Here is a 25,807-nt window from a genome sequence, read left to right on the forward strand (position 1 = left end):
CTGAGCACTTTCTGTGTATGTAACTTAATTACCCCTTATGATAGCCTTATGAGGTAGGTATGATTATCACCCCCCCCTTATGTGGATAGGGAAACTGAGGAACAGGGAAGCTAAGGAACTGGCCCCAAGGCCATAGAGGAGGAGTTGGCAGAGCTGGAATTTGAACCTGCAGCTTGGCTCTAGGGCCTGCGTTCTCTGACTTGGATGGTTTGATTTATACACACTGCAAAGGTTTTTCCACTTCAATCAACTTGATAAAACAGAATACATCCTCTAAGGTCATTCTTTTTAAGGCTCTATTTCTCACTCGCACCTTCTGAAAAGTTTACCATTGATTCAGGTGTTTGACACAGGACTTAGTGTCACAGAATCCTAAGTGTGTCTCCCTGGAACTCTGGAAGTCACCACTTAGTTCCTGGGAAGCTTACTTGATTGAAGCCATACTAAAAAAAAATCCAGAGACACAGGGAGAAAACAAATCTCTGAGAAAGAATTAAAAAAAACTTACAACCACGTTATTGTTATCACACTCAATAAATTTAATGATGATTCCTAATCCCACCTAATGTTAGAGTTCAGGTTTCTCTATTTCAAAACTCTCTTTTTGGTTGCATTTGGTTGTGGCTGTCTTAAGTCCCTTCTATAAGAGATTGTCTTCCTTTTAGTTTTTATCCATTTTATTTGTTGGCAAAAGTGGGTCATTTGTCCTATGGAATAACTAGGAAGACTGAGGAATACGATTTATTTAAGATGTCTTTGTCGCCCCAGGCTCTACCCACTAGGTATCCACAGTCAAAAGACTAGCTTTTAAGTCACTTGAAGTACTTCTTCGTGTGATCATGAAATCAACTTGAATACCCTGTTCGTTTCATCTGTCTCAGTCTGTTTTTGATGGATGGGTGTTGCCTTTTGTAAATATGTTTTTGTTTTTTAATACTGTAAAATATCTATATGGCTAAAAGTAAAAATTGTAAAAATGATACAAACAGAGAAGTTTAGATTTCATGTCTCTATTCAACCGCCATCTGGATTCTTGCTTGTCTATAATTAGATTCGTTTTAGTGTTCCATTGTTGTTTATATGTACATAGGCTTGTAGTCCTCCACCCTTTCTAACAAAACAGCACACTCTACCCTTCTCACCTAGTATTTCTGAAGGCCATCCTTATTCTTTTTGTTTTTTTTTTTAAGATTTCATTTATTTATTCATGAGAGACAGAGAGAGAAGCAGAGACACAGACAGAGGGAGAAGCAGGCTCCACGCAGGGAACCTGACATGGGACTTGATCCTGGAGCCCCAGGATCACGTCCCGAGCCAAAGGCAGACGCTCAACCGCTGAGCCACCCAGGCATCCTTATTCTTTTACATTCCAGAATGTATTCAACAAGTCCCCTATTGATAGACATTTGAGTTGTTTCATGTCTTTGCTATTATTGACAGACATTTGAGTTGTTTCATGTCTTTGCTAGATGGTGTTGCAATGAATAACCTTGAGCATATGTCATTTCACAATTTTGGTAGTTACATTTGGGGTAGGCTCCTAGAACTGTAATTTCTGGGTCGAAGGGAAAATGCACATGCAATTTTGCTTGACATTACAAAACCCTCCTCCACAGAGATTGTATCATTTTGAATTCCCAACAAAAATGCTGGAGAGCAATTATTTACTCAAACACTCACCAATAGAGTATATTGTCAAAAGTTTGGACTTTTGATGATCCCAATGATAATGAATGATATTTCAGTTTAGTTTAAATTTACAGTTCTTTTGTTATGAGCAATGGTGAATGTAGTTTCATTTGCTTTCCTTTTTCTATGAAATGCCTATTCATCTCTTTTGCCCATTTTTCTATCAGGTTGTCTGGCTTTTTCTTCTTTGAAGTTCTCTGATTATTAAGGATATTAGCCCTTTGTCTGGATTTACCAGTTATTTCTTTCAGCTTTTCATTTGCCTTTTGATTTCACTTAGGATGTTTTTATGTTACTATGGAGCCAAACTTATTCATCTTTTCTGTTATTCCTTCTGGATTTTGCCTCTCCTAGGTTATAAAATATTTCATCTATTTTTTCCTATTATTTATATGATTTCATTTTTACATTTAGATCTTTGACCCATTTAAATTTATCCAGGTGTTTAGTGTGAGAAATGGATTAAATTTTATCTTTTTCCATATGACTATCCAATTGTATGATATGTGAATCACATCTCAATAAAGCTGTTATTAAAAAAAACCTACCTATCTATAGAAATGTTTGGAAGGCTATATCTTAACACTTAAACCCTCGTTGACTCTAAGGACACTGGGGTGGCTCAGTTCATTGAGTGTCTGACTCTTGATTTTGGCTTGTGTCATGATCTCACAGCAGTGGGGTCAGGTCTACATTGGGCTCTGAGCTCAGCTCGGAGTCTGCTTGGGATTCTCTACCTCTATCCTTTCCCCCGCTCTGTCTCTCCCTTTCTCTCTCTCAAATAAATAAATAATATATTTAAAAAACAACAAAAATGAAAAAAAAAAACCCCACCAAACCCTGGTTGACTCTAGATAGTGGGATTTTGAATATTTTCCGTTTTCTTTCCTATATGAATAGATATGCCTTGTTATATTCTCCTGTACTCAGCAAGACTTTCTTTTCATGTTATAAGCTTCAGAAGACTGGAATATGTGTTCCTGAGAGGATATAATGCAGGTCCAATAAAAATATTTTTGAAGGAGTTTGTCCATAATTCATTGGCAGTCAAACAATGAGTATTTGAATGCTTATTGTGCACATAAATACCAGGAAATACCAGGAAAATCACAATCATCTGAATAGACTCGTCTCAAAGTCAAGTCCACTAACCTGGAGGGGAGTGAGGGCCATTTAGAAGCCAAATGAATGGTGCAGACAGGCAAGGTGAATAATTCACAGGAGGAAGAGATCTCCAGGGGCGGGGGTGACCTGAGAGTCTTCCAGGGAGGAAGTGCCTTCCAGTCAGTCCTTGAAAAATGATTGGATTTAAATGACAGGGAGAGAAGAGAGGCACATCCAGGCAAGAACAGTATTGTAAGTAGAGGTGAAGGAGAGGTCCATAGGGTGTTCAGGGGACCAGGTAGACAAGGCTAATTAGAGAGGGTCCTCCTTGAGCATCTGACACAGTTCAGTGTGACTGTGGAGCAACCCTCTCTGCTCCTGAAATGGGGGGAGTCTGTCTTCAGTCACTAGGGAATTGGAGCTTCTCAGGATCCAGTTACATGCAGAACTCCTCCCCAAGGGGCTCATTTTTGATGGCAAACAGCTTGCAGATGCTGAAACTCATGGACAAAGAGACTGCCAAGATTTGGATTTGATTTTGTTCTTAATCATTCCATTCTTGGCTGGCACCTGTAGTGTGAGGACCTTTGAGCCTGCATCTGGACACAGCCAGATGGGACGGGAACACAACAGCTGTGTGGCAGGGCCCGTGGAGGACAAGCACCCAGTCTCAGATGGTTTCTGCTTGGAAGGTCTCTGAGCACAAATCTCCCTCTTCCTCCAAGTATCAGAATAAGCAGTGGTACTTATGTTGGGGGGATGAGGGGAGGGACAGGCAAGCGTAATGGCCCAAAATAGCCACTTCACTGCCTATCATACCTGAGAGCCTCATTCCTTTGAGTGTTAAGGTAAAAAAACAAAGGCCCCCAAATTTTCAGTTTGATTTTGTGTATGTGTGTCTGTTTGGTGGGGGTGGGAGGCTTTTGTGGCTCTCCCTCCTCTGTGGCTCTCTCTCTTCTGTGACTCTCCAAAGCTACTTCTAGGGACCAAATCCATGTCCTTTCCTCTGGGCTGCCCCTGGATTACCAAGGGGCCCCTTCGCCATGCACTCTCCCACTTTCAGGGCAGTCATCTCGCAAAGAGATTTCTTTAATATCCTGAGAGAATCTGTTTTTATTTCAGACAATTCCTATTAATGTGTAAACCAATCTCTCATGTTGCAGAAATAGAAAATACCCAAGTGCCACCTTTTTTCCCCTTAAACACAGGCTCTACTATTGTTCCCCCTGAAGACCACATGGCAGGGTGAGCCTCAAGTCAGATGAGCCCTGGCTTTGTCACTACCAGCTGGGTGACCTCAGGCAAGTGACTTAGGTCTGAGCCCATTTCTGTACCTTTGCCTGGAGAGGACCAATAACCAGCAAAGTGCCTGGCTTGCGAGCAGAATGTTGCAAAATTAGTTTCTTTGATATGTTCAAAAGCCTCTGTCAGTATAGCCCTCAGCCTTCTGTGTTTGCAGTCCCTAACCTTATCCATCTGTTTCCAACACTTTAATCCCCCTCTTTGCTCGCTGTCCACTAAGGCACTGAGCTCACCCAGAAGCCTCTTTTGAGCCTGCACAAAGGAAATATTTCTTTCCAGGCAAAGCTTTTATACAAAGAACTGGCCCCTAGGCCCAATCAGGCTGCCCTAGGAAGATAGCATCCCCTGGACACTGCTTGCAGGACAGTAGCAGACAGAGGTGCCTGTGTTTACAATCTTGTCCTCAGTTATCTGATACCAGTCTCCATGGGGGTCTCCAGTTTCAGGGTACGTATTTCTGTCTGAGGTTGAGCTGTCTATCTTCTCCCTCCATGGACCTGTACCACATCCTCCCAGAAATAAGTGACCCAGCCTCCTTATGGAATGATCTAGACAGAAAACTTGCCTTCCTGGGTACAGGATGAGAACTGGGACAATACACGAGGGAGAGACAAGGCTCTTGTGACTTAAACAGGACACACACAGCTGGTTGGAAGCCAAGTCACTAGTTCCTACTGACTTCCCTTTGGAGCCATCAGGGGCTCTTTTGCTCGGATATTCATTTCTCTCTTTTGTGTCTGGCAACCACTTTGGTAATCCAGATGGTAGTACACAAAAGCAGGTACCCACGTGCCCCATATCTCCCCAGAACTGTCCTGGGGCAGCCACCCTCACAGCCATCTTCAGACTGCCCTCTGCCCCCATCTCGTTTTCCTTGGAGCTAGTTTTAGCCATGGTTCTACCTACAGAACTCCTTTGCATCTCACTATCCCAGCACCAAAATGTTAACAAAACAATTTAATGCATGTTTCCAGGCAAAATGAGAGAAGACGAGAGGAACTCTTAGCTCCCTGTGTAGTTCCAGTCACCCTGTCCCTCACTTGGTGATTCTGATGTTGGAAATTTCTCAGAAAGCAGGAGGTGCTTTTGGGCCAATGGGTCATTCAAGTACCTTCATATGATACTGGATGCCAAGTTCTCCATAAATTAAAAACAAAATTATGAGATGATCATCATGCTCAATAAATAAGAATCAGAATCCTGGGCACTGGTGATTGGGACCAGTACTGCAATCAAGGGTGATATAATCAAGATGATCTAATGTCAGGTCCCACTGCAGACCCATGGGATTAAAAATTCTGAGGGGGGGCCCAGCAGTGTGTGCTAAAACAAGCCCGCCAGGGAATCCTGACGCTCATTCAAGTCTGAGAAGCCATTAACCAATTCATGGTTTGTTAGCTGCTCTAGCTCAGAGTGCTGGTCTGCCCTTTCCCATTGGTCTTTTCAAGACCATAGTAATACTTCAGGTTAGGCCGGTTTGGGAAATGCTGGCTGGAAGGAGTAATCTCTGGTTCTTTCACTGTATCTCCAATCACCTATTTCAGAAGCTGCCTCTGGAGATCCTGAGGCTGGGCTCCCAGGACCAAAACTTGAGAATATTGCTCTTTGAGTGGATGCCCTCAAACTCGGAGCCTGCATCAGAATCCTCACAAGGCTTACTAAAACACAGTGCGTGGCCACCACGCCCAGGGGCCAGTTTCTGATCTCATTGGTTGGGGAATTTGCATTTCTTTTTTTTTTTTTTTTTTAAATCTCAAACTCGGAGCCTGCATCAGAATCCTCACAAGGCTTACTAAAACACAGTGCGTGGGCACCACGCCCAGGGGCCAGTTTCTGATCTCATTGGTTGGGGAATTTGCATTTCTTTTCTTTTTTTTTTTTTAAATCTACGATAGTCACACATAGAGAGAGAGAGAGAGAGGCAAAGACACAGGCAGAGGGAGAAGCAGGCTCCATGTCCCGGGAGCCTGACGTGGGATTCGATCCAAGGTCTCCAGGATCACGCCCTGGGCCAAAGGCAGGAGCCAAACGGCTGCGCCACCCAGGGATCCTGGAATTTGCATTTCTAATAATTCCCTAGGGGACACTGATGCTGCTTACCTGGAGACCATACTTTGAAAGCTATCTTGCTAGATCCTTCCATTGCATTGAAAAGCAATTGGGCCTTAATCCAGACCAGAGAGACCTTTCTTTACTTCAAGCTCTGATGTGTAACAGTAGTGTTATCTGACATGCCAGGGCTTCCTCCTAAATCACCAGGCTCCTTTACCCCAGAGCCCTGCTCTTGCTAGGTCCTGCAATTGTCCTACTTACTATTAAAACCAGCTGTTGGGGGATCCCTGGGTGGCGCAGCAGTTTGGCGCCTGCCTTTGGCCCAGGGCATGATCCTGGAGACCTGGGATTGAATCCCACATCGGGCTCCCGGTGCATGAGGCCTGCTTCTCCCTCTGCCTGTGTCTCTGCCTCTCTCTCTCTCTGTGACTATCATAAATAAATAAAAATTAAAAAAAAAAAAAAAAAAAACAGCTGTTGGGAAACTCAGGCCCTGGGATTCTAGGACCTAGACACTACTTATAGCCCAGATGCTAACTTTGTGAATGACCACAAAGGAAGTCATTTCTCTTTCCCTGGCCTGATTTCCTGCTCATCTGAAAAAGGTGACATCTTAAGGAGATGAAATGAGAGAATACACTCAAACACATTAAGAAATATTTAAAACTCAGGGTACAAATGCTGGCCATTATGTGACTGGAGAAACAAACATGGTGGCTGTGGGGCTTGGCTTTTCACTAACTGGGGTGACCTGGAGTCCAGTGGTCTCCATTCATCAAAGGCAGGGATTGGCCTGGGTGGTCTCACATGTTGCTTGTAGCTGGAGGAACATGGGGTTTGACTCCCAACCCCAGCACCTGAGATTGGTTACATTCTTATGTTGGTTTATACAGAGGTCAGTTTCTCCTCTTCTTCAGAGTGTAATATAGGTTTGGGGCACCAAATACTCCATTTAAAGCATCTGGGAGGCTTGTGGGAAGAAAAAATATCGGGGTCATTTACCACATAACAAGGCCAAGTGAAAACAAAAAGCAAGTAAAACATGGCTGTGGACCTCTGCAGAGTGATCTGACTTGACCACAGCGGATGCAGGTGAACACAGAACAGAGAACCAGGCCATTCGGTGGAAGATGGATGAGTGAGTAGGACTCCTTCCTCTCTTGATACCAGCTGTGCGCTTCACAGGGCTCAGTCTCACAGCCAGCCTGAGGAGGTAGGCAGGACAGGCAGCAGAATTCTTATTTCTCCAAGCAGAAGCTCTGGTTCAGAGATTAAATGGATTTCCCATAGTCCTCTGGACAGAATTTAGCTTGGAATCTGCTCTTTCATGAAACGTGGAAGATCAAGAGAACAAAGGTCTCTTTCTGAGTAAACCTGGAAAAGTACTTGGATCATCAGCAGCTCCTCATTGAAGGGAGAAACCCTGGTTTGCACTCAGGGTGGAGGGAAGTGAAACAAAGGATTCTCACCGAGCCAATAAGAACTAGACCTGGGGTTGGGGGGCCAGCACCAGAGGAATTAGACCCAGAATGGGATCTTGGCAAATTTTGCCTTTTACTTGAGGTTTGCAGGTCGCACTTAAAATTGTCCACTGATTGTCTTAACTTCTGATAGGTTTGTTTGTAAATTCTTCCTTTTATAAGGACACAGCAATGTCCCAAGGCCACTATCTGGGTAGGAACAGCAGGTTTTTAGACAGCAAAGCCTGGGGGCGGGGGACATGGGGCTGCTGCTGCATCAGCCTTAATCTGGGGAGCAGTTTTTGGTTGTTGAAGAATGATATGACAATTAGTGAGATGTCATTATAGTACGTAGAATATAAACAGCTTTTAAAATGAATTTTTGCAGTATTTAGGGACTGACAGTAATGTAGAATGTTCAGCCTTGATCACTAGAGAGACAACTGGGGGCACCCTGGTGGCTCAGTCAGCCAGACATCTGCCTTTGGCTCAGGTCATGACCTCGGGGTCCTGGGGTCGAGCACCACATTGGGCTCCCTGATCAGCGGGGAGATTGCTTCTCCCTTTCCCTCTATTGCTCCCCCAGCTCTCTCTCTCTCTGTCAAATAAATGAGTAAAGACTTAAAAAAAAAAAAAAGGATAACTAGTGTGCAATTGTTTTGTGATTGTTTACTTGTCCATACCCACTTGTCTACAGCCAGGCTAGAAGGTAGAGTTGGGTGGGGCCCATCTTTGTCTTCTCACTGATGTTGTCTCATCTTTATTAGAATTGGCATTTAATCATTATTTGTTGAATTAAATTACTGAATGCAATTCATACAATTGCAAATTAGTATTGCAAATATTCAAATTATTGAATTATTGATGGGATCAAATCAACTTAAAAATGCCATCTTTGGGATAAGTTGTTCCACCTTAAATCCATTTTATAACAAAGCAGGGATAAGTATGTTAATCAATGAGTGACAAAATAAGAGAATAAAGGAACGAATGAGTGAAAAAAACCAATGATCAAAACAGTGAATGGAACAGACAAATAAGAAACAAATACATCAGTTTTTGACTTGACCCTCTTGACTTGTCCTAGTGGATTGAGGCTCTGGGCATCCCTTGCTGTAGAGCATCTCTTACTCTGCAGAGGTCTGTATTGTCTGGCTCAATTTTGATGGGGACCAAAGGAATGAGCTTTGGGGTTGTCAGCTTGATTCACACAGCAGCCACATAGCGTTGCTCTGCTTTGTGGTGCAGGCTGCAGTGTGGAACCAGACCCAGGTCAAGCTAATGATGATAGCATGAGCCATGTTTGCCTTCTCAGGGCTCCTCCTGGTGGAGTGATTTGTCTTCTTCTTACAAGGGCAAAACTATCCATGCTGCATGTCCCAGGAGTATATTCCCACTTAGGTCTCTCCCAGGACTGACAGTATCCCATATAATCCTCTGTTCCCTTGGCCTCATTCATCACAGTCCTCTCCCACGGTATGCTACTCTGCTCTGTGGACAGTGGGTAGAGGACTCAGTTAACTAGTCAAAGGGAATAGCCCTCCAGGAGGTGGAGACTGTCACGGTGTGTCAGGCACAACTGAAAGCCCAAGGATGAGGCATTTCTGGAAAGATGGACCAGCAATTCCTTCTTTCTATGGAGTAGTTGTTTATGTATTAGATATCAGGTCAGGTGCCATAGATTAAATACAGACACAGAAGGACAGATACACACACACACACTTTCCCCTTCGAGAAGCTTACAGGTGAGTGGAGGAAGCCATACAAATGCACAGAAGTTATAATAGAGTTAATATACAAAAAAATCATTTTTGGTTTAAATAATGATTTGCTGATTCCTCTAAACAGCCTCTCTTGCCCTTCTTTTCTTCTCATTAACCTTTCTTTCCTCTCCACCTTATTCTGATTGCACTTTCCACCTCAGGGACTTTATACAGAACAGCAGTTCCTCTGAAAAGCAAGAATAATAGAAACAATAGCTTTTCAGTCAATTCTTGTTGGCAGGAAAACACTGGAGACTGGGAGGGTCCAGTGAGTGGGTGAACTGTTGCTCCTAGCAATTGAAATACTTAATTTGTCATCTGAAAAGGAGACGTCAGGACTGCCCTGGAACTTAGCTAAAAACCGTGGGGTTACCTGAGGTCTGGAACTAGGTTGCCAGGAAAGGAGAAGGGAAATAACCCAATGGGGCCAAAGTCAGCAAAGGCTTCCACGAAGCACACAGCTTATCTCAGTTCTTCTTCTTCTTCTTTTTTTTTTTTTTTATCTCAGTTCTTCTATATCCTGCCTCCAACTTCAGGAAGTCATGTTGTTTCTCTGGACCTTAATTTCTTCATTTGAAGCATGGCCATAATATCCACTCCGTGCACCTCACAGAGTTGTCCTAAGGATAAAATGAGTTAACATATGCACATGAACTCCATCTTGAGCATACAACATTGTACATAGTGGCTGCTCATTTCAGGGGAACTCACAGTTCTTGATTCACTGGAAAAGAGGTGAGATTGGCAAGTACCCAACACTCCATTAAACTAGAAGAGTGATCTAGCAATTTCCTCACAAACCATCCAAGGACTCAAACATCTTTATTAGGCATCCACTCTGGGGTGATGTACTTGATTTAATTTTATCATCTCACTAAGTCCGCAAAGAAAATATTTCCTTCTTCCATAGGCAGAGGGAGAAACTAAAGCTTGGAAGAGTTGACTACACTATGCTTGAGACCATATGGGAATTTGAACTCAGATCTGTCGGACTCAAATCATTCATTTTTCACTGTGCGTCACTGGCTCACAGCTTTGATGGATATGGGAATAAAACCCAAGACTTCACGTTAAGTCACCAAGACCCTGTACACCCAAGTAGGCCATGGAGAAATGAGAGAAGAGATAATGGGATCTCTGGAAAAGTCACTTTGCCTCAGGACTGTTTTGTGGAGACAGCTGAAGGCTAATGAGAGGCCTGTGTCCACTAAATGGACATCACATTTTCTTTCTTTATTTTTCTTTTTTACTTTTTAAAAAATTTTTATTTATTTATGATAGTCACACACACACAGAGAGAGAGGCAGAGACATAGGCAGAGGGAGAAGCAGGCTCCATGCACCGGGAGCCCGACGTGGGATTCGATCCCAGGTCTCCAGGATCGCGCCCTGGGCCAAAGGCAGGCGCTAAACCGCTGTGCCACCCAGGGATCCCTGGACATCACATTTTCATCTTCTCTCTGTCTCTCTCCAGTATCTGGAGACCCCAAAGCCAGTGATCCACAGAGCACATCTTTCTGGCCTCACATAGGTCTCTGGAAGCTGCCCAACTGCCCTCCAGCAGCAGGCCAGATGGACACTGGAAGTGGAACCTGGTTTGGGAACAGTTTGAGAGCTTAGTGGGGGTGGGCTGGGTGAGGGGCAGGCTTCACTCTAACTCCCTTTCTCCATACAGTGCTGCCTCCTCCCTCTGGCCTGCTTTCTGATGTCCCCAAGGCTTTTTCAAGTAGGGAGAGTGGAAGGACAGAGTGGATGTGGCCAATCAAGAAACGACATCTTTTAATCAGGTCATCCAGGCAGCCCCTTGTCTAACCCGCTGGCTCTGAGCCTTTTGCCTGGGGATCATTCTATTTTGTAACAGTAAAGCTGACCTCAAGTTAGGCTACTCTGTCCAGATCCCTGTTGGATCTAAACAAGCACCACAGCTATCCTGCAGGAGAGTTCTGGCTCCCTGGCAGGTCTCCAGAAGGGGGCGTTGCTGTTTAGCCAGGGGAGTCAGCAGAGTCCCCTGCTAGGATTGCTGAAGTAACCAAGGGTAAAAGCCTAGATTCTCTTTGGGTACAGAGGATCCAGATTTTCTAGAGATGTGTAAAAAGGAGCCTCATACAACTTGTAAGAGATACATCAGGTTTGCTAAATAGAAGATCATTATGCAAAAACCAATTTGCATTTTTATGACCAATCCCTGTTAGAAAACAGAAGCTTTTAAAGCTAACATCTTAAAAGGAAACAAAAGCTGTAAGGGACCAGAAATAAATCTAATTAAATGTATACGTGATCTTTATGAAGAAAATGATAAAACTTCACACTTATTTAGGTATTCTTCAATAGATGAATAAAGTGTTCATGATACAAAGATTCACTGTCACTTTCAATTTTTCCTAAATTAATTTATAAACTCTATGTGACACCAAACCAAATCTGGGCAGGTTTTTTTTTTTTCTTTTCTTTTTCTTTTTCTTTTTTTTTTTTTTTTGTGTGTGTGTTTGTAAGTAGACAAGATGATTTTAACCTTGCTGTGAAAAAGCAAAGGGCCAAAAGAGTTATACAATTTTGAAGAAAACAAGATGAGTGACTTGCCCTGTAAGATTCTTAGATTTACTAAATTAAGGCCATGTGGTGTTGGCCCAGAAAGAGACAAATAGAACCAATGGAACAGAATAGACAACCCCCAGACAGGTCCCTATATGTGTGAAGACTTGATATGTGACAGGGATGACATGTAGATCCATGGAAAAAGAATGTACCATTCAACTAATGGCCCTGGGAATTTGGTAATCCATACAGAAAAACAAAACCCAAAAGAACCCATCAGGTTCTGGGTGAAAAATTTGAAAAGCAGGACTTTAGGACTTCTAAGAGCAAATATAGAAAACTGTCAAGATCACAGTGTAGGCAATACTATCTGAAAACAAAAAGAACAAACCATAAAGAAAAGTAGTGGTAAATTTGACCATGTAAAATGTGAAGCTTCTTTTCCTCAAAAGATGCTGTAAGGGAAAAATAAAAAATAGACAAGTGCCAAGCAGGAGAAGATCTTGGCAGTGTGGCAGCCATAGGAGTGTGCTGCTCAGTCTCCCTTCTAGAGAGAAGCACCTGCCAGGTGTGTGACTAGAGGGGAGCCTGTAGCTGCTGTACCCTTGAGATCCACCACCGTGTTCAAGCTGAGGCCAAGTTCTCCCTGGCTTGGTCCCTGCTAAAAATTGAGCATGGCTGGAGAGCTAGAGCTGAGACATTCCTGCCCAATGTCGAATTCTTTTAAAAGGCAAACTTCTAGGGATCATTAGCTGGACAGAGACTTTCTCAGAGTTGCCCTACAGTGGAGGCTCTTCCTGCCCAATCCTCCTTTCTTTTTCCTTCCCCTTTCCAGATATCAAGATCTGCATTGGCATCTGAAGGCTCTCCCCAATGACTCCCACTCCCATCACTCCCACTCCCATTCATAAGCATTAGCCCCAATAATTGTTGTCTTGCACTTTTTTTTAAAGATTTATTTATTTATTGAGAGAGAGAGAGAGAGAGAGAGAGAGAGATCGGAGTAGAGACACAGGCAGAGGGAGAAGCAGGCTCCATGCAGGAAGCCCAACGTGGGACTCGATCCCAGGTCTCCAGGATCACACCCGGGCTACAGGCGGCACTAAACCGCTGCACCAGCAGGGCTGCCCTTGTCTTGCACTTCTAATTCCCTTCTAGTGTCTGCTTCTTGGAGGACTTGAACAGACATAGCCTATAAATGACAAAGGACTGGTATCCAGAAAGTGTATGAAAAAAAAATGAAATATAGATTGATAAGATTAAAACAAACAACTCAGTAGAAAATCAGGCCAAAGATATGAGCAAGCATTTCACAGAAGAAATCCAAAAGGTCAATAAATACACGAAAAGATACTTGATCCCATTAGTAGTCAGAGAAATGTAAATTACCGCAAACCAGATAACATTTTATACCTGTAAGATTGGTGAAACCCCAAAACATTTGCAAAGTATTGGGGGATATATGGGGCAATGGGAACACGTGTTCTTGGTGGGAGGGTGAATGGATGCAGCCGTTTTGGATAGTAGCTTAGTAATGACACTACTCCTTTTGTCAAGTTGAGGAAGTACTTACCCATCGATTCCACGTAAGAGACTCTCCTGAGTGTGCATAAGGAGACTTTGTAGAAGAATATATTGCAGAATTATTTGAAAGAGGAAAAAAAATTATTTGACAGAGGAAAAAAACTCAGAACAACCTAAATATCCACCAAGAGCAAAATGGATGAATACATTGTAGAGTAGACATGCTACGGAATATCATAGAGCTGTGAAAATAAATAAGCCAAAGCAAAAATTTCCATATGGAATGGAAGTGAGAAGCTGAGTTTGGGCTGTGAAAAGTTCTAATAATATTCATTTTAAGAAAGTTAAAAAAAAAAACAGAGAAAGAGAGTGAGAAAAAAGAGATACTTGTTTAGCCTATAAGCAAGTTGACAAGTACTTTGGACATAATTTGTCTTGGCCACACTAACTCTTGAAGGAAACTATTATTTTGTAAATTTTTCTATTAAAAGCAGACGGAAAAGAGTCATTGTTAACAATTTTTTCTCATCAACTGTTGAAGTTGCTAGAGATTTGGTGGTACTCTCCTAAATGTCTCCCCTCCTTGAGCAGACCTGGCATTTGGGGGAGTACAATCGGGAGGGGAGAGGTGTGGGGAGGGGCCTTTGGTGGAGAAGAGCTGAGTGTGGGAGGGCTGTGGGGCCCCCACATGTGCACCTCTGCTGGAGAGCTGCCGCATTGGTTCTGCCTTGGTTTAGCACAAGGCTGACAGTCCAGCTGCTGCCTCACGTGTGCTGTCCTGGAATTCTTGCTATGTTGCAGGAATCCAGCTCTGGCCAGTGATGAAATTACAGACAGCAGGGTCCAGCCGTGCCTATGTGACCCAAGTGGGGAAACCTCTTTTCTGGATTCTGGCTTTGGAAAACCTCCCAGGCCTCTTTGCCAGGGCCTTGTCCCTAGTTGCCTTCCTGATCTGGGACCGACTGACAAGCTTTGAACTGTTTACTGGACCCTCTATGTCTATAGGAAAGTGTCCCTCCACTGACTTTGCCACCACACCTTCCAGTCAAGTCAGCAGCAGGTAATACGGTGGTCCCCCTTTATCTGAGGTTTCAGTTACCAGAGGCCAACCTCAGTCTGAAAGCAGATGATCCTTTTCTGCCGTATCGACAGAAGATCAGTAGTTGCCTAACACGCTACAAGACCGACTTCGTTCACCTTGCTTCATCTCATCACGTGGGCACCTTATCATCTCACATCATCACAGGAGGAGAAGAGTGAGTACAGTATAAGAAGATATTTTGAGAGAGAGACCACATTTGCATAACTTATTCTGGTATACTGTTGTGATTGATTATTGTTGTTCATCTCTTACTGTGCCTAATTTAGAAATTAAACTTTATCATAGATATGTGTGTAGAGAAAAAAGCATAGCCTGTATAGTTTCAGTGTTATCTGAGGTTTTAGGTATCCCCTGGAGGCCTGGGAACATATCTCCATGAGTAAAGAATGCTGCCCTAAGCACTAAGAAAGAGCAGGGTCTGGCTGTCTAGGACCTGGCCAGATTGGGTCTGGTACCCAAAGACTTTTCGATCAAAGAGAATATTATTTTATTTTTAAAAAATCTGATTCAGAAATATATATATATTCATTTGAGTGAGAGAGAGCAGGGGGAGGGGCAGAGGCAGAGGGAGAAGCAGACTCTTCACTGAGCAGGGAGTCTGAGGCAGGACTTGACCCCAGGACCTCAGGATCATGACCTGAGCCAAAGGCAGACACTTAACCCACTGAGCTACCCAGGCACCTCTGATTCAGAAATATTTACTGAGCCTTACAATGTACTTGGGGGACAACATGGAACAAGATTCTGACCTGTCCTCAAGCATACAAAGCTCAGAAAAGATGGATGAGGGGACAGGGAGTCCCAAGCAGATGAAGTAAAGGCTGGGAGAGATGAGAGCAGGGCTCCACGTGCCCCCCAGAGCCCCAACTCACCGCAACCTAGAAGTCTGAGAAGGCTTCTGGGGAGGTAATAGAGCTGCTGGAGCCAAAGGGCCATCACCTGGCCAGGTGCTCTGTGTGGAGGTTGGGGTGCAGTGAGGGTGACTATTAGGATGGTCAGAGAAAAGCTTCCAGACAGAGAAGATAGCAAGGAAAAGCTTGGTGGCAAAGAGCAAGGACAGAAGGAAACCGCATGGCCAAGAATGGTGTGGAGGGGGACACCCTGGGGTCAGGGAGGCCAGGTGAGAGCCTGGGAATGAAGGCATCCTTTCCCACAAGGGGACCATGGGAAGAGGAACCCTTTCCTTCCTCCACTTCTCTTTCTTCTTTCCCTCTTTTCTTCTCCCCTCATTAAATACTTCATGAGCTGGCTATGTATTGGCAACATAGTGACAGCTCCACATGAGAGACGCTGGTGACAGAGGCGTTGGGCAGAGCTGTGTGGTGGGCCGAATAACTGCCCAGATGGCAGAAAAAAAGACTTCATTCACTTTCTAAGCCTGGAATCTGTGACAGTGTTACCTTCATGGTAAAAGAGACTTTGCAGATGTGGTTAAATTAAGGATCTTGAGATTGAGAAGTTAATCTAGATGATCTGGGTGGGCTTGAGCTAATCCCAGGAATCCTTAAAAGATGGAAGAAAGCAGAAGGTCAAAGTCAGAGAGGCTCTCACAATGGAGGAAGGGGTCAAGAGCCGGAGAACGCAGTAGCCTCCAGAAGCTGGAAGAAGTCCAGGGGATGAATTTCCCCCTAAAGTCTCCGGAAGGGACACAGCTCTGCTGGCACCTTGATGTGAGCCCAGTAAGACTTATTTTAGGCTTGTGACCTCCAGGAACTATAAGATAATAAATTTGTGTTGTTTTAAGCTACTAAATTTGTAGTCATTTGTGACCGTGGCACCCGGAAACTAATAGGAGGTGAGCAGATTCAAGAGTGATTTAGTAAATAATTTGCTTAGAGAGAGAAGGTGGGAGAGTGGCCTCACGGGGTTTCTGGGTGTGAGTTAGGGAGGAGGGGTGGTGATCACATATCTGTTTTGGACATGTTATGTTTGAGTGTCCATGGGGGTTCAAGGTAAAGATATCCAGTAAGCAGTTGTCTTCCTCTTGGGTGCAAATGGGCAGATTTATGCTCTGCTCTCCTGGAGTCTCCCTTTTAATCCTGTTCATGCCCTCCCAGACACGGTAGGCCTCGTCCAGGGGCTTAAAAAAGTTTCTGGGCTCCAACTTCCACTCTTTCTTCGAGCAGAGCAGCCGCTCCTACTGGTTGGGAGCACTGGGGTCTGCACACAGCTGTGTCTGCGTGCCAGCAGCCACCCTGCCATCTGGGCTAGGCTGGCTCTTCTAAGCAGCGTCCCCACTGGCCCATAAAGGCCTCCACGCTCGCTGGTTGTCCGAGCAATCTCCCTGGCCTCCCTTCCCCCGATCTTTCCCTGTCCATTCAGTCCTGACCTGTTCTTACCCTCACTCTTTCTCTGCTTCTTCCACTCAGATTTTGGCCCTGCAAGGAGGCAGCTGGTCTTCCTGCTCCTGGCGTTTGAACCTTCACTTAATTTTGCCAGGTTAGAGGACCCCAGCCCCACTCCCCAGCTTTTGCACACACTGTTTTTCCTGCCTGGAACGCCTTTCTGGAAGAAACCACTGGGTCTGCTTAACTTAATTTTCAAAGCTTTTCTGCAGGCTTGTTGTACACTGATGAGAGTTTCATTTTATGTATCACATGAATTGTAAATCACATGGGTTGCAAAGGACTGTTGACAATCCTGTGTCCCTCTTCTTGACCATGAGCCAGTGGTGAGGAGGGACCCTGGTTTATTTATTTCAGGATCCCCAGTATCTAATAGGTACCCTATGGTTCAATGAATGTTTCTGCTGAACTGAACGAAACCCTTCTAGATTGCCTCTTTCTGCCTTTACTCTGAAAGCTAGGTAAGCTTGTACCAGCAGGCAGATTTTTTTCCTGCGAGTGCACTAATTAGCAACAGGTGAATAGCAGGGCTCTAATCCATGTGCTTCACTTACATAACAGCCCCTTCTCCTCCTCAGCCTCAGCCTTCTCCAGGCATTGTGCCAAAGCTCCAATTCCCTTCTCATCTGGGCCTGCCAGAGGCTGCAGGGAGCACGTAGATCTTGGCTCCCCTGACAGATACCTGTCTTTGGCCTCCCTTATCTCTTTTGACAATGTGAGCCAGGTGGGAAGGGATCACCTCTGTCTTGGAATGTTTTGGCAGTTCTGGAACCCAGAGGAGAGAGTCACAGGGAATGTGTGGCTTGGGGGAGGGACAGGGTGAGGCCAAAGGGTGGCTGACTGCAGCTGAGTCTCCAGGACTCTAAATTCCATTTTCCCCAGGAGTGGGGCAGGGAATAAGTGTTGAGAAATACTAGAATGATTGACCTTGAAAATGAAAAGGAAATGGGATGCATATGAACAATCTTGGGGGTTATTCACCTGCCACGGGCAGCCCTGCAAGCTCTTATTTCCAAAGAGAAGGACGAGCTAGTGCAGGTCTTAAGGACACTTCTTAGTTGCCTTGTAAATTCAGGCGGCTCTGTTTGGAGGGAGGGTGTCAAAGGCAGCTGGAGCCCAGTCCCCTGCCTCTTTCTCTCTCTTTTTAATTTTTTATTAAAAAATTTTAAGTTTGGGCAGCCCCAGTGGTGCAGTGGTTTAGCGCCGCCTGCAGCCTGGGGTGTGATCCTGGAGATCCAGGATCAAGTCCCACGTCAGGCTCCCTGCATGGAGACTGCTTCTTCCTCTGCCTGTGTCTCTGCCTCTCTCTCTCTTTCTCTGTGTGTGTGTGTCTCTGTGAATAAATAAATAAAATCTTTAAAAATTTTTTAAAATTTGAATTCAATTTAGTTACCATGTAATATATTATTAGTTTTAGAGGTAGAATTTAGTGTTTCATCAATTGCATGGAATGCCCAGAGCTCATTCCATCAAGTGCCCTCCTTCATGCCCATCCCCCAGTGGCTCCATCCCCCACCACTCTCCCCTCCAGTGACCCTCAGTTTGTTTTGGAGTGTTAAGAGTCTTTCAAGGTTTGTTCCCTGCATCTCTTCCGTTCACTTTGACGCACTTCCCCCAGCTTAGGAGGGAAGGTTGATCAAATTACATTTTGGCCCTGTTGTACCTACTTCTTCCTTACCCCCAAGGTTAAAAGAGTTAACTCAATAGTGTGCATCATAACCTCAGAAACACTGAGCTACATGTCATAGAAACCCTGTACATTTCTGCAAAGAACTTTTATTTATTTTATTTTTAAAGATTTTATTTATTTATTCATGAGAGACACAGAGAGAGAGGGAGAGGCACAGATACAGGCAAAGGGAGAAGCAGGCTCCATGCAGGAAACCTGACGTGGGACTCGATCCCATCCTGGGACCCCAGGATCACACCCTGAGCCAAAGGCAGATGCTCAACCGCTGAGCCACCCAGGCGTCCCATTTGCAAAGAACTTTTAAATACAAAAGCCAAACATGGATCGATAAATAGGAAAGGGTGAAATATTTAATACTTTCTTGGTTCAGTGGGTCTGCCATTCGGCTAAAGTGATGGTGCTTAGACAAGCCTGCACACGGGCATCACAGTCAGCAGAAGGGCTTGTTAAAACATAGGTTGCTGGCATCAGGTAGGGAATTTGCATTTCTAACAAGTTCCCAGGTGATGTTGATGCAGCTAGTACAAGGACCCCCTGCTTTGAGAACCACTATTTTTTTTTTAAGAGCTAAAGAAACTTATTTAGGGAGAAATTAACAAGGAATAGACGGGGGCAGCCCCGGTGGTGCAGCGGTTTGGCCCAGCCTGGGGTGTGATCCTGGAGACCCAGGATTGAGTCCCACATTGGGCTCTCTGCGTGGAGCCTGCTTCTCCCTCTGTCTCTCTGCCCCTCTCTCTGTGTCTATGAATAAAAAAAACAAGGAATAGACCTTCATCTAAGGTCAAGGAGAAATGGCTTTTCCAAAGGGGTGTCCGGGGAATCATAGCCTCTACCCCCCACCTTTCGAAAGATTTTATTTATGTATTAGAGAGAGAGAGAGAGAGAGAGAGAGAGAGAGATAGGGAGAGAGAGTATAAGCAGGGGTGAGGGAGAGGGAGAAGCCGGCTCCAGGCTGAGCAGGGACCCAGGGATCATGACCTGAGCTGAAGGCAGATGCCTAACCATCTGAGCCACTGTGGCCTCCTGTCTCTCCCCTTATGGGCTCCTGTGTTGCCCCTCCAACAGCAGTGTTTACACATCCAAACTTTCGGTGCATAGCTAAGTGGAGACAAGTGTTGGGGTGCAGTACCTACCTCTAAGAGTATCGGATCTGGCGGTTAAAGGCCCCACTTGTGTTAACCAAAAATACTACGGAGTTCTCTCCAGATCTTTCTGGTTTCCTGCTCCTCTTTATTTCCCCAGCCCTGGCTTTGAGTCTAAGGTCTTCTAAGGCAGACTAAGAAGGCCTGTGTTTCTCTGGGAACAATCTTCTCCTTTCCCCAAGAGCACATGTAGAAACTGAGTTATTGCTTTCGTCCTTAGTTTCCTAGATGAGTCAAGATAATTTTCTGTTTGACTCCATGTCTGCCCTCCCCTATCATTCTCTTGCAGGCTCCCACAGCTTCAGCTCCCTTCGGTGAGCCTTCCACAGCTGGACTCTGCAAAGAAGAGTCCTCTCCCTCCTCAAGATTGCAGAGTCTCACCTGGCTTTCCCCAGAGTATTCTCATGCCTCCCCCAGGGAACTGCCCCTCGGCTCCTGCTTCGGACCACTTTGCAGTGTTTGGAAATCTCCCCCTCTCCCCTGGGAAGAGCTCTCACTTTCTAGGCAATGACATCACTCAAATGCACCCCCTCCGCCTCCCCCACTCCCCTAAGCTGGGTTGCAAAGTTGGTGGAGGGAGGAGGGTAGAGGAGTGAGCAAGGGGTGGGAGGAGGGGAGAGGTGGAGATCGTTTGCTAATGAAATATTTATCATGAGTAAAACCAGATCTGTGTTCTTCTTCCCTTACACTTTGAAAAAATGCAATTTGATGTTATTTTCCTTTGGGGTGGATTCCTTAATTGGTTCTGTATTTGTGGCCTCTGAAAGGTCTTCATGGGGGTCTGCCCCCTACCTTGGAACCATCCTATCTGTGACCAGATGTGTGTTTTAATGGGAGAAACTTACACACTGCTTAGCAGGTTGTTTTAGTTTTACACTGGTCGGAGGAAAGAGTGAATTACACTCATATGATGCCATGGACCTCACAGCTTAGCCCTACAATAGGATTCATGATAATACTATGCATACCTCATGCAGACTTCAGAAAATACCTTACATGAAAAAAAAAAAAAAGGTGTTTTTGAAATTGAAAAAGATATAGTCTGTAGGAACATTTTGGTTCCCACAGAGAAAACCTCATGCCTGCCCCCTTACTCCATAGAGAGAGAGAAATTTCCTCTGAGGGGAAATGGACAGGAGTCACATGACAGAGGCTGCCGAGACTAACTCCACTCGAGGGCTCTGGGACATACTCTCTTGTAACCCACAGCCTTCCTGGGACTGCATGCTGGTGTCCTTGCTAAGCCTTGAGGATGGCACTCTGCTATTTCTTCCCTCTGATCACGTGGAACAATTGTTAGGACTCACTTATGAAGCAACTGCTGAAGCCAGGGCAGCAGAGTTCAAGGTTTGGCTTGACATCTGACTCCAGGACAAAAGTCTTTGTGCCATCAGAGCAAATACCAAGACCTGGTCACTGTTACGTGCCATTCCGCATTCTCGGCTCATGTCGTGGTTAAGAAATCCAAACCCAGAGCCAAAGCTGTCATTCCAGCTGGACATGAATGCAGTCATGGATAGACACCGCGGAGTGTGGAAAGCCAACCGGAGGCTGACTAAACACAGAAGAGTCTCTCAAAATGCAGTGGTCACCCTGTTCCTCACCAGTCCCCACTGCTGCAGTGGGGACCTTTCAGGGTTCACTTGGATGATCATTTGTGACAGTCTGACCTAGGACCACTGCAGAAACAACAGAGTGATGTGTGGCAGAGATGCTTCTATGCCTTTGCCATGTAGAGTGGTGGGCAAGGGCCAGGCCCCCAGGACTTGGGGCTTTCTTGCTCAAGTCACTTCCTCAGACATGGCAGCGTGAGGTCACAGCAGGCTGGGTGCATCCTTCCCCCCACCTCCCTTGCAATGGGGTCAGTGACCGCTGCTCCCAATATAGAGGTTTGCTGAGAAGAGTACACCAAATTCTGGACTAAGACTGCTTTTAAAATTACTACCTCAGGGGTAACTCAGTTGGTTAAGCATCTGCCTTCGGCTCAGGTCATGATCTCAGGGTCCTGGGATCGAGCCCATGTTGGTCTCCCTCCTCAGTGAGGAGTCCCACTCTTCCCTGCTCATGCTCTCTCTTGCTCTTTCTCTCAAATAAATAAAATCCTGAAAAAAAATTTCTACCTCATTCTGAACTCAAGGGGTGGCAAATTATAGGCAAAAGTAAGGCTGAGGAATCATTTATTTGTAAAGGTATTTACAGCAATAGTAATTCTCTATTCCTTTCCAGGGGAGCTCTCCTGCGTTCTTTCTCTGATTCTTCAACATGCATGCTAAGGCTCCCCTCTGCAATAGGGTGCACAACTGGGGACTCCTGGAGTGAGGCATTCTTCCCGGATACCACACAGGAAGCAATCCAGAGGATTGTGGGACAAGTCACTATGGTCTTCTTTCTTTTCTACGGGGGCTTTTGGGCTGGAGGAAGTTGCATGGGGTCTCACGGTACCAGTGCAGGATAGAAGGCCAGGAACCTGCTGTGAGGGAGGAGTTGTGCCAGACCTGCCACATTTTCCTTCCTAAGGCCCAGGCAGGGCTTCATTCCCAGGTGCCCAGGAGGGCTGTGGGTGCCCACCAGATGTGCTTTCTAGCCAGAGGAGTGTGTTCTTAATAATACAAGACATTAATTTAGCCTTTACTATATGCTATACATTGTTCTAAGTTCTCGATGTACATTAAGTTAAGCAGCCCTATGAAGCAGGTGCTGGTGTAATCACCCCCATTTTATTTTTTTATTTAATTATGATAGTCACAGAGAGAGAGAGAGAGAGAGAGGCAGAGACACAGGCAGAGGGAGAAGCAGGCTCCATGCACCGGGAGCCTGATGTGGGATTCGATCCTGGGTCTCCAGGATCGCGCCCTGGGCCAAAGGCAGGCGCCAAACCGCTGCGCCACCCAGGGATCCCTCACCCCCATTTTATAGATGAGAAAACTGAGGCACACAGGCTAAGTAAGCCTTGTAGGACATGCCAGAGTTGGTGCTCTTAATTTCTACCTTCTGCTGTCTCATGCCCTTCACTGTCTGGGTATTAAGGACAATTGTTTACCCAGTACATTGTGTACACTTAAGCAGGTTCATGTACATGATCGCATTTAATTTCTTTCTACAAAAGCCCTTGGAGGCAGGTAGATTGAATAATATTGTTCTCATCAGAGGCTGAGGAGACTGAGGCAGAGGTCAAGCACCTTTCTCAAAGTTACCTTACCAGTTAGTAACAAACAAACCACTTAGAGCCCTGATTTTGAAGAAATGCTTGCTCCATTGACCCACAAGGAGTTAACCCTACGTGTTGGGTCAGGAAGGAGCAGTCATGCCCAACACAAATTCAGGGTGTCAGGAGATTTATGACCTAGGAGATTAATGACCTATCATGACCTGCTTACAGAATAGAATAGGATCATTGCTTCTAGGCACTTTTGGGCTACAGGGACAAGACAGGTCTGGCTCTCCTCAGGTGATGAATGTGAACTGTAAGCCCACAGGAGGGGACATGAGGAGTCCTGGAAAGCCATCTCATCAGTACAGAGCTATGCTTTGTCCCGGGGCTCCTGGAGCTGGCCTGTGGGACCTCCTTCAAGAAGTAGAACAATGGGGGGTGCCTGGGTGGCTCAGATGGTTAAGTGTCTGCCTTAGGCTCAGGTCATGATCCTGGGATCAAGCTCCATGTCAGACTCTCTGCTCCACACGGAGCTTGCTTCTCCCTCTCCCTCTGCCTGCCTCTCCCCTTACTTGTGCTTGCTCTCTCTGTCAAATAAATAAATAAAATCTTAAAAAAAAAAAAAAAAGTAGAACAATGGCTACACTTTGTTTCGAGGCAGTCTGTCTCCCTGTGGTTATTCTGGCATCTTCTCTGTAAGAACCTCACATTCATCTTCCTGACACAAGAAAATCTGATGATCTGGTCACCATCAGTCAGGAGGGCCCCTTTTGGATAGAGTTGCCACCTGCCACCTCCCTGCGGGCTAGCCCTAATTGGTTGAGTGTGTGGACTGCTTTTGGCATCTTCTCTGTTCCAGGTGGTTCCCGGTGGGCGGGTTGCAAGGCCGATTTCATTCAAGGAGCAGGGCACTATCCAGAGTAATGTCACCCAAAGAGCCTCAGGGGCCCCTGACGTCAGAGGGGAGGCTAAGGACTGACCAGGCAGTGACCACGAGTGGCCCATTAAGGGTAAGGCTAGAAGAGACCTTAGGGACCACCTTTTAATTTTATCGAAAGCCAAGTTTGGAGAATCGAGACATTTGCTCAAGGCCACTGGAACGGTTCATGGTAGAGCTGGAAGCAGAGCCCTGCTCCGAGGACTCGGGGTCCAGCACGCTTCCCAGGGCTCCCAGGAGATGTCAAGGAGGAGTCTAGCATCTGCTGGATGCTCACTAAGTGCTGCACCAGGTTAAAAAAAAAAAAGAGGACTTTCTCGGGTATGAACACTTCCCTATCTTCTCTTCCCCCACAAATCCCTCCTGTCTTAATTTGATGCAGACTCGGTATAGAAGGGGTGAGCGGGCATGAGGAAACCCCACACACTAGAGCCAGGAATCTGTCTGCAGGAGGGAGAGATGTGGGAAGAACCGAACAGGTGGGCAGGTAGCAGACACCACGTGTCTTCGAGGTAGCAGTGCTGCCACCCAACGCTGCCCAGGCTTCCTGGCACCGTCTGCCACCCCCCCATCCCCACCCCCAGAGGGATGATTCAGCCAGAGGGCACAGTAAAACCTGTTAGCCATGGAACACCAAGTAAACAGCCCCCAGGAATTTCTCTTACTTGAATTTCAACTCATTTACTTGGGAGCATCTGTCCTCTCCAGTTGGGGAAAGGGAGGGGGTGCAGGGGAAGGCTAAGATTACAATGTCCTTCTGCCTAAAGCAGCCCACGTGCTCTGGAGGTGCAGCGGTCCCCAAACACTGTTCCCTGGATGTTTGCTGGGGCTATTGCAAGGACAGAGGGTGGGTGGCGAAAGGGAGGACTGAGGAAGAAGCTCATGCCCTGCACCCCCTCACCCCCTGCCACCGGCTACTCAGCTTTTATTGGCTTTATCGGTTGATTCTGCCTAAATTTTGTTTCAGGTGGGGATTCTGTTGCTGGAACTTTTTGAGAAGTATTGATCCAGGCAGGAGACATGGGATGGGAGACAGCAAGGCTCACACCTCCACCGGCTTGGGAGTGAGCTTCACGAAGCCTACTCATCCCAAGGGCTATACCTTGGCTATTTCCACTTCGAGGAAGGCTCACCTGGGCTTTATCTTCTCTCCCCCCCTGAGAATGGTCAGGGTGACAGCTCAGGGAGTCTAGCCTTCCTTGGAAACTTCTCAACTTCAGGCTTCCACCTGTGCTCTCAGGGCGGCCCCACAGCTCACTGCCTCGCAGGGTCTCCCACTCACTCATCAACCCATCCCTGAAGTCTTTCTCAGATGAGCCCAAAAGTGTGACACTAACTGAAGAGATAAAAAGGATGATTAAAGATCAAGATTCTATTATTGCATACATTGACAGGGAAGAAGAAAGATTGGGGGTGGCTGGGGAGGAGGCAGGAAGGAGGATGAGGAATCTTGAGCTTATAAACTCGATCTGAGCTACTTTTAGCAAATAATATTTACTTTCCAGTCAAACAAGCTTCATAGATCCAGGAGGGAGGGATGCAGAGACTTTGAGGCAGCTCCTGCTGGCTCTGGTTAGGTAAAGTACACTAATTAGAATAGGGTGGGAAGCCAGAAAAATCGTAATTACTCAACTGATTCCAAATGAGGCTCATTGAATCAATGGGAAACTTGCCCCGGTAACACACCCGTTGTAAAGGTCAAAACCATCAGATGAAACCTGCAGGCGGATCGGGAGTGTACTCTGACATTCAACCCAGGACTGACAGGTCTCCAGAAAAAGGACAGGCACCTTTGCTGACTGCTGAATTCCCAGCTCAAGCTTGCTCTCCAAATTCCATGACGAGTGCAACACTCGACCTCCCTGAAGTGCCTTCTTGCTGTTCTGTGCAGTTACCTATGAAAGGAATGATGACTTTCAGAACAACATTCCCTGTGTAGTAGGTGTTTGACAGGGGTGGATCTCAGGGGATATGGGGAGTGGTGATGATGACGGAGCAGATAAAGAGGGAAA

General features: G+C 45.7%; 1 long non-coding RNA gene across 2 annotated transcripts in view; it reads left to right on the forward strand.

The window, feature by feature from the left end:
• The window catches only part of LOC121490764, a 31,965-nt gene extending 7,889 nt beyond the window's left edge, over positions 1 to 24,076 (forward strand). The window contains exons 3-6 of one of the 2 annotated variants that reach the window (XR_005987765.1): positions 14,230 to 14,684; positions 16,900 to 16,969; positions 19,997 to 21,568; positions 21,934 to 24,076. This is a non-coding gene — a long non-coding RNA (uncharacterized LOC121490764). Of the gene's footprint in view, positions 1 to 14,229; positions 14,685 to 16,899; positions 16,970 to 19,996 lie in introns of both variants that reach the window. The other variant, XR_005987764.1, reaches the window with a different exon arrangement.
• The last annotated feature ends 1,731 nt before the right edge of the window (positions 24,077 to 25,807 follow it).

The sequence above is a fragment of the Vulpes lagopus genome, chromosome 5 (assembly GCF_018345385.1).
Source record: "Vulpes lagopus strain Blue_001 chromosome 5, ASM1834538v1, whole genome shotgun sequence".
NCBI lineage: Eukaryota > Metazoa > Chordata > Mammalia > Carnivora > Canidae > Vulpes > Vulpes lagopus.